Source organism: Protopterus annectens, chromosome 6.part0, assembly GCF_019279795.1.
Source record: "Protopterus annectens isolate FY-2018-M chromosome 6.part0, PAN1.0, whole genome shotgun sequence".
Classification (NCBI taxonomy): domain Eukaryota; kingdom Metazoa; phylum Chordata; order Ceratodontiformes; family Protopteridae; genus Protopterus; species Protopterus annectens.
In genome coordinates, this window is record NC_056737.1 from 1,318,390,599 (window position 1) to 1,318,399,225 (window position 8,627).

An 8,627-nucleotide genomic window follows, 5' to 3' on the forward strand; every position below is an offset into this window, starting at 1 on the left:
TAAAGTGCCGCCATTACAGAGTGTTTCTTGCAGTGAAAAGAATTCTGTAAAGAATTATCTAGCAAAGTACCGCCATTTTGAGGAAGTTTGTGTGCTGTTTATTCACAAAGTGCAGTCACTTCGAAATGTTTTACTCTTAGCTTCTTCTGCCCAGTTAATTTGCACAGTGCAGTTATTTTGGAATGTTTCTTACACTGATAAGGGGGGATTTTTTGCAGTACAGTGATTTCAAGAGTTTCATTACAGTGCCCGAGAGACGTATTTCACAAAGTTCAGTTATTCAGATGCTTGTTGTGCTGTTGGGCAAAGTTATGAATACTGACATGAATTTCTGGCATATGTATATATGTGTGCGTGTGTGTTCGTGCATATTTGCAAAACCCTTCACTGGTATGTGTTAATAATGGCAGACTGATTTTGAAAGCCCTTACCACTTGTATTTGATCAGAATATTGCAGAGAATTTGGAGAATATTTGAGAAAGAGTATGATATTTTTATACAAGCAGCTTATTCTGACAAAGATGCATGCACCAAGGCATTCATTTTGCTAAACCTAGCTGCGTCAGAGGCCATTGAAAAAGTACATTCATTTGTGTATGCACCAGCAGTATATGAGGGAGAAGGTGAAAATCACCATATTGTTGTATAGGCTGAATCAAGCGAAGACCTGAAGTGTCTGAAGTGCAAATTCAAAGAGGTGTGTAACCCCCAGACATATGTTATATTAGAGAGGCATTTATTTTACACAAGAGATCAGAAACCAGGAGAAACTTTTGCAGCTTATATTACTGACTTGAGGAACAAGGCTAAAATGTGTCAGTTTAGTGACTTAAAAGATGAGATGATAAAGGACAGGTTTGTGTGTGGTATTAATAATGCTGCTGTGAGAAAGATTTTGCTTCATGACAGTAATTTTACTTTGAGTAAAGCTATTGCGATTTGTCAAATCCATGAAGTTACAGAAAGGCACACAAGTATGCTTGCAAGCGATAAGAGCATAGTTTCAGCAGGCTCCAGAGCAAAGGTAGACTGCATACAACACATGGCAAGCAAAAGCAGGCCTAAGCACATGGCAGCTTCATCCCCTGTGGGTTCTCCTGGGAAACCACATAGTTTTCCAGCAAGTTCTAAGAAAGGAGCATGCTCAGTGCAGTACAAGCGTGAATCAGCAAAACCCAAATCCAGCTTTATTTGTTAACTGTTGCAGTTGTGGTGCCAATCATAAGGCTAAAAGAGAAATGCTTAGCATTTGGTCAGCAATGCCACAAGTGTAAAAAATTGAACCATTTTCAAAAGTTTTGCAAATCAGGTAAACCTCACACAGTTATAAAGAAGGGTCACTCAAGAAAGTAAGTTGATCGGGTCCACTTCACATGACTAAATCTCAAAATACTGAATTTCATTTGACTGAGTCCCCACAATACCTAATTTTCAAAATATACTGAATTTTAAGCCATAAATGTGGTGTTTCCCTTCACCTGTGACTTGCTGGTGATAAAAAAAAATTACTGTAACTTAGTGCCAGCTGTCAGCATACTGATAGCATAGAAAGTAGTGTTGTATTGTTTCTAAATGTGGGTATGCCTCTCTACATTTTTATGGAAAGTATCTAAAGTAATATGGTGGATGTTGCATGTGCTCGTGGCAGTGTGCACAGTACTGTAAGGTAAGTAAAAGGTATATGCCCTTTTCCCCACTGTAGTGCGATCCTGGAGTTAGTATGTATGTATGTATGTGTATATATATATATATATATATATATATATAGTTGGGGGTGGTGTTCCTATTATATAATCGAAGCTGCAATCCTTCGAATGTGTCTTGATCGAAAGCACAAAATAGCGAAATGGCATATAAGCGATTTTTTTCCCTGGGAAAAAAATCACTTGGCTGCCTCCTTTACTTTGCCGTTTTCATCACTGTAGTGCAATCGTGGAGTTGGTATATTTAAGTAGGGGGGTGTGGGTGTGAAGGTCCCCACTTTATGTAATGTTTTGAAGTTTTTATTTTTTTTTTGTGGAACAGTGATTTTCCCTGTGGAAAAAAATCACTGTTCTGAGTGTTCAGGATTGTAAGCTTTCGCTTACATGGGGTCGATAAATCAGCGTTCGCTGATTTAATATAGACCCGGGGGGGTGCAGTCCCCCCCCCCCCCACATAATTTAGTTTTATATCATCCAGTTTCTGTTAAGATGGTAAGTAAGTAGTTTTTAAGTTTTGGAAAGAGTTATTCATTGGTGTTGTAAGTGCATGTCTATGGCTTAAAATTCAGCATTTTGAAATTCAGGATTGTAAGCTTTCAGTATAATGAGATTCAGTCAAATGAGTTTTCAGTATTTTGAAAATTATGTATTGTGGTCTCAGTCAAATGAAATTCGGTTTTTTGAGATTAAGACGTGAAGTGAACCCAAGTTGATCATATAGAGAGCTGCAGTTCTATTTTCTACGTAGATGGTGTATCAGTAATTGGTGAAGAGGCTGATGCAGTGAATTTGCTGGAAAAGAACAAAGTGTTTTGTACTGTCCAGATCAATAGTAAATCCACTGAGCTCAAAGCAGACACTGGTTCAAAGTGTTTTTATGTCAACAGATACATTTGCCAATGTGAGAACTAAGGAACAACTCAATGTGGCTAGTAGTGCGAAACTTGTTTATTGAGGTGAAGAAATTCAAACCGAAGGCTCAGTATTGCTTTCATGTTATGTGGCTAGGAACTGTTACAGCTTATTATACCATGTAGTTTGAAGACCTGTGCAGTCATTATTAGGTCTTGGAGACAGTTTGAATATGAATCTGCTTTCTTTTGCCAAAGAAGTTCATCATATAAGCACATATCCCAGTTCCAATTTTTCTGAAGCCATTTTCTCATAGTATGCTGATGTTTTTGAGGACAAGTTGGGGAAAGTTCCAGTTGTGTATTTTATGAAGTTAGACACAGAGGTCAATCCAGTAGTCAAGACCAGCAAGAAAAGTTTTGATATCTATGCAGGATAAAGTCAAAGCTCAGTTAGATAAAATGGTGCAGCAAGGTGTAATTTGTCCAGTTATAGAACTAAACTGAATGGGTGTCATCTGTGGTAGCAGCCCACAAAAAAGGCTCAGACAAAATCAGAATATGTATTGACCCAAGAGATTTGAACAAAGCATTGAAGAGAAGACTGCCTCATCCAATGTGTACATTCAAGAAAGTTGAAGCCCTAATACTGAATGCCACTGTTTTTTCTGTCTTGGATGCAAAAAGTTTATTTTGGCAAGTGATGCTTGATTGCAAATCCTCATTAATGACTACTTTCAGTACCCCACTTGGCAGATATAGATTCCTAAGGATGCCATTTGGAATAAATTCTGCAGGTGAAGTCTTCCAGCGTGCAATGGAGCAGTTTTTCTCAGGTTATCCTTGTGCCATAATAGTAGAGGATTTATTAGTTGGAAGCAATGGTGAAGCAGAGCATGACAGAAACATTAAGAGTTCTAGACAGAGCACGTGAACTGAACTTAAAGCTCAGTCCTCTAAAGTGCAAATTCAGACTACCAGAAGTTACATGTGTAGGTCATTTATTTATCAGCACTGGCTTGAGACCAGACCTGTCCAAGCAAGCAGCTATTCTTCAGATGTCAGCACCAGATAATGTTAAAGCTCTACAAGGTTTTCTTAGCATGGTCAACTATTTAGGCAAGTTTATACCAGACTTCAGTGAGTTGACAGCACCTTTGAGAGAGCTGATGTGCTAAAATGTTACATGTTCTTGGTTGGAACAGCACCAGAAAGCATTTGAAGACCTTAAGCAGAAAATTTCCACCCCACCTATATTAAGATACTATGTCAATAAACCAGTCACTCTTTTCCTGTGATGCTTCAAAATTTGGTCTTGGCACAGTTATTCTTCAAGAAGAAAGACCAGTAGCCTATGCATCTAGAACCCTTAGCCAAAATGAAATGCAATATGCTGAAATTGAGAACTTTTGGCAATAGTATTTCCATGTTCAGACTTCTCTATGGGTGAGCTGTTCAGATTGAAACTGATCGCCAACCTCTAGTTACTATTCTGAAAAAGCCTATGCATTCAGCTCCAGCGAGAGTACAAAGAATAATACTCAAATTGCAAAAGTATAACTTCAAAATGTCTATACAAAAGGCAAACTTCTTTATCTGGCTGATACCTTATCCAGATCGCTGAGAAATATAACAGAACAGCTTGACACAGAAAATTTTGATTTATGTAATGGAAGTGTGTAATTTTTCTACTGTGAGACTTTGAGCTGAGAGATCATACAAAGACTGATCCAGTTTTGCAAAAACTCAGCCACTACAATAATGTTGGATGGCTGTCAAAGCAATCTAGTGCACCACCTGAAGTACAAACTTATTTTCCTTACAGAGATGAGATGATGGAAGATGGCATTATTTTCAAAGGTTCTAAAATTGTTGTTCCTGCTTCCTTACAACATGAATATATCCAGATTTTGCATTGCGGTCACCCAGGTTCTGAATCTACCAAAAGAAGGGTAAGAAAGTATTTTGGCCGTCTCTAGTAAAAGACATTGATAAAGTACTTCTTGTTCAGTATGCAATAGTACTAAACCGCATTTACAAAAAGAACCACTCCAGCTAAGTCAAGTTCCTGAACTACCTTGGTCAACAGTAGCCACTGATATATTCAAGTGGAGCAATCAGCAATACTTAGTATTGGTAGACTCTTATTTGAATTGGTTTGAGATTGATTTATAACCCTGTAATGATATACTTGGCTCGCCTGCTCAGAGACTTCTGTCCAGGCAAACAAGAACAACACTGTCTATTAGTTCCAGTTTATTGAGGCCTAAAGCTAAGAGCAGCAGAACCATTAGAGCCCAATTATTCAGAAGTCCAGTTATGATAAATAAAGCAGATTTCTTCATCCATTGAAAGAAGACTATACAGAATACAAATGGCGAAATATTTTAACCAAATTTGTCAAGTAACCGGTATATGTACCAAGCTGAGATCCTACATCATAGAATCTGATGATGTGGAGTACAGGAAAAATTGCAGACAACTTTCTGTACCAGAATCACTATGGCAGCACTGTTCCTGTGATACAGACTCTAGATCTCAGAGCAATCCAATGTTCTGTTGCAGAATGTGTCTTAGCTTCTTTTTCCATTCCTGATGTCCCTAAGGTTGAACTTTCAGTAGAGACCATTCCAGTTACTAAATCTAATTCTAAATTTTATGTCACATGATTTGGTCATATTTCCAGACCTAGTGTGAAATACACAGCGACCTGGACATAATTGTATATGTTTATCTAGTTCTGTGTAATTGTGGAACAAAATTATTTGTACTGATTGCATGTCAACTGATGTCAATATTGCATGACCTATTTCTCAAAGAGGAAGGATGTAGAACAGACTGTGTGCTGCATCTTTAAATAGCATTTCAATAACTGAACGTGCACATATATAGCAAGCAAGTGCTAGCTTCAGTGCCATTTTGAGAGTGCATATGTATGAAATGTAATCGCTAGTTTGTATATAGGTTTACCTAAGTTAAAGTTGTTAAGCCTCACTCCTGATGTGTCTGTACACACAAGCTGCCTGAACACTACCTGTATCATTGTTCACGGAATTTAAATTGCAGTAACATTCAACAGGCTATTTGGAGACACCTCAATTAATGAATGAAAAGATGATCAGGAAACAAAGGAGAGAAGTGTTTTGTTTTTTTTTTTTTTTTTTTTTTTACAAAATCTCACCAAGGTGACACAAATATAAACTATATTTTATATAGCATACAGCAACATGGGCTTCGCCTCGTACCTTTATTAGTCACTACACATTAGATCTGGTCTCTAGAGGCAGATCTTCCTTTGGTTCCATGGTGCTCAAGTGTATTTTTCACTGAGCCACCCAAGATCAAGGTGCTAGGGATGCTGTCCCACAGGTAAGAATGAAGGCGAGATTGGACTACATAACATCAAGAAGTTATGTACTCACCATAATGTTCAATGTATGTAGTCCATTTTGCCTTACATTCTTACTAACCCTCCCTCCTTCCCTTCCTGGAGGACCCGAACATATTGTCTCCATCAGACGTCCTTTCTGTTGGGGTTGTTCTTCTCAGTATGTATGTGTGTGAGCTTGCAGCAAACAAGATCTGGGGAATAGACCTGTTGCATGATGGGATACCTCTTAGCCACGAGCCAATTGAAGACTTTGAGCTAGAGTATGGCCGAGGTTCGTCTCCAAACCCACGGGTAAGAATGTAAGGTGAGATGGACTACATACATCGAATGTTATGGTGAGTACATAACTTCTTGTTATGGATTACCTGTGAAGTGAAGGATTTAGTGTAGAAAATCTAACTCTGATAACACCACAGCAGCACAGAACAATGAATCCCGAATTTAAGGAGAAACCAGTGGAGCAGGAAACATCTGATCAGTTGCCATATGAAAATACTGTAGAGCCTTCCATAGGAAACCAGTACAAAAGTTCAGTTGGAGTTGCACAGCAAGGGAGGGAACAGGAAACTGTGGCAACTCTGATTTAGTCAATGTTGTAGAGTGATAGGCTAGTTAGTTACCTTATGAAAGAGCAATGGATGACACAGGATGAAACTGAAGAGAATGTGGCACAGAAGGATGCTCTGGCACTACCAGAAATGTAGAACAAAGAATGTGCCCTCTGTTTAGAAGAAAATGATTTAAGGGAAGTGTTGCTTGATTTAATAGATGGGCAGACGTATTAACATCACTGAAAGAAATAGACTACAGAAAGTTAATAATACCCAAAAAAGTTAGATAAAACAAATGAACATACTAATCAGGAGTGTTCGTAGAATTTCATGTAATATAAGATATGTAAATAGGATATATTACTGTGCAGCTAAATTAATAACGGATAAAGGCTTACCACAAAAAATACAGAGCAGTAAGGGAAATGAAGGGGGGAAATCAAATGCCATCATGGAATTATCAAATAGAGAAAACTGTAAAGCAGTTAAGACAAGAAGTGTTACTGTGAGAAGAGTGTAGAAGAGGGAACAGATCAACAAAAAATACTCCAAAAAAAATAGACGTGATAAAAGCAATGCACAGTATTGGAATAGATCAGGATCTTTCCTGCACTATGGCAAATAATATACTAAAAATATCAGCACAGGCAGAAAAACTTAGAAGATATGCAGGTAAATATAAAGAAAAAGTACAAAATAAGCAATTTGATGACCCAAAAAAAAGTTTTGTAGAGAACTGGGAAACAAGGCAAAAGGAATTGAAACACCACCATAAGGATGACATAGATACATTTTGGAGAAATATCTTATAATAAGATCCTGTGGAACATAACAATGATGCTGAATGGATAGAAAAACTTAAAGAAAGAATAAGAAGTTCAAATGCACAGGCTATGAAATGTGATGAAGTAACAGCTAGAGAGATTGAAACAAAGGTAAGAAAAGTTGCTAATTGAAAAACCCCAGGCCCAGATGCAGTAACTAACTTCGGGCTAAAAGCATTAACATCTTTGCAAGAAGATTTAGCCATGAGTAAGAATTATTTATAGGCACACCCTAAACAGTCACCAACTTGGTTAACCACAGGTAAAACAGTACTCCTTTTTAGGAAAGAAAACCTGCAAGCTATCCTAACACTATAGACAAATAACTGGCCTTCCAGTGAAGTATAAACTGTACGCTGCAATTAATGCCAACAGTGTTTATAAGTCATTTAGAAGTAAACTCAATCATGGCACTAGAACAAAAGAAAGTCATATGGAGCAAAGGATCATTTGCTGTTAAATAAAGTTATAATGGAGAACTGTAAAAAGGGGAATAATCTAAGTGTGGCATAGATAGACTACAAAAATGCACTTGACAGTATCCCACATTCATGGATAAAAGAGGGCTTACACATGTATAATAGGTTTACTGTCATAATTTCAAATCCAACTCCGTCGACTGCACTATGTTCGCACACGGAAAGTTGAACACAGCAACGATGAACTTAAGCAAGCCTAGGAATGGGTTTTAACATGGGTCAAGATAGGTGTTCACTGCTATTGCTGAACTACAAACCTCGCCCCTATCGCGACCCATGTTAAAACCCATTCCTAGGCTTGCTTTTGAAGTTCGACATTGCTGTGTTTGACTTTCAATGTTCAAACATAGTGCAGTCGATGGAGTTGGATTCGTAATTATGATAGTAAACCGTATAATATACACCCTACACTGGTCAGTTACATTACTGTGCCCATGAAACAATGGCAAACCACTTTGCAGTTAAGCCATAATAAGGGACAAATTATTATTCCAGGGATAACAATTCAAAGCTGTATATTCCAGGGTGACTTTGTCACCGCTGCTATTTTGTTTTGCCCTTAACCCATTTAGCTGCCTACTTAACAGATTAGGTCAAAGCTACAATTTGGCTCACAGAAAACAACAAAGCATGAAGACTTCTCATCTTTTTGTGGATGTTTTAAAACTGTGTCGCTCATCAGATGAGGAACTGAAAGCACAACTGCAAGTCGTCAAAACATGTTCAGCTGATATAAGAATGTCATTTGGTCTTGATAAATGTGCACAAGCAACTTTTAAAGCAGGGAAACTGCAGCATCAAAAAAACAGCCTGACACAGGAATGTAA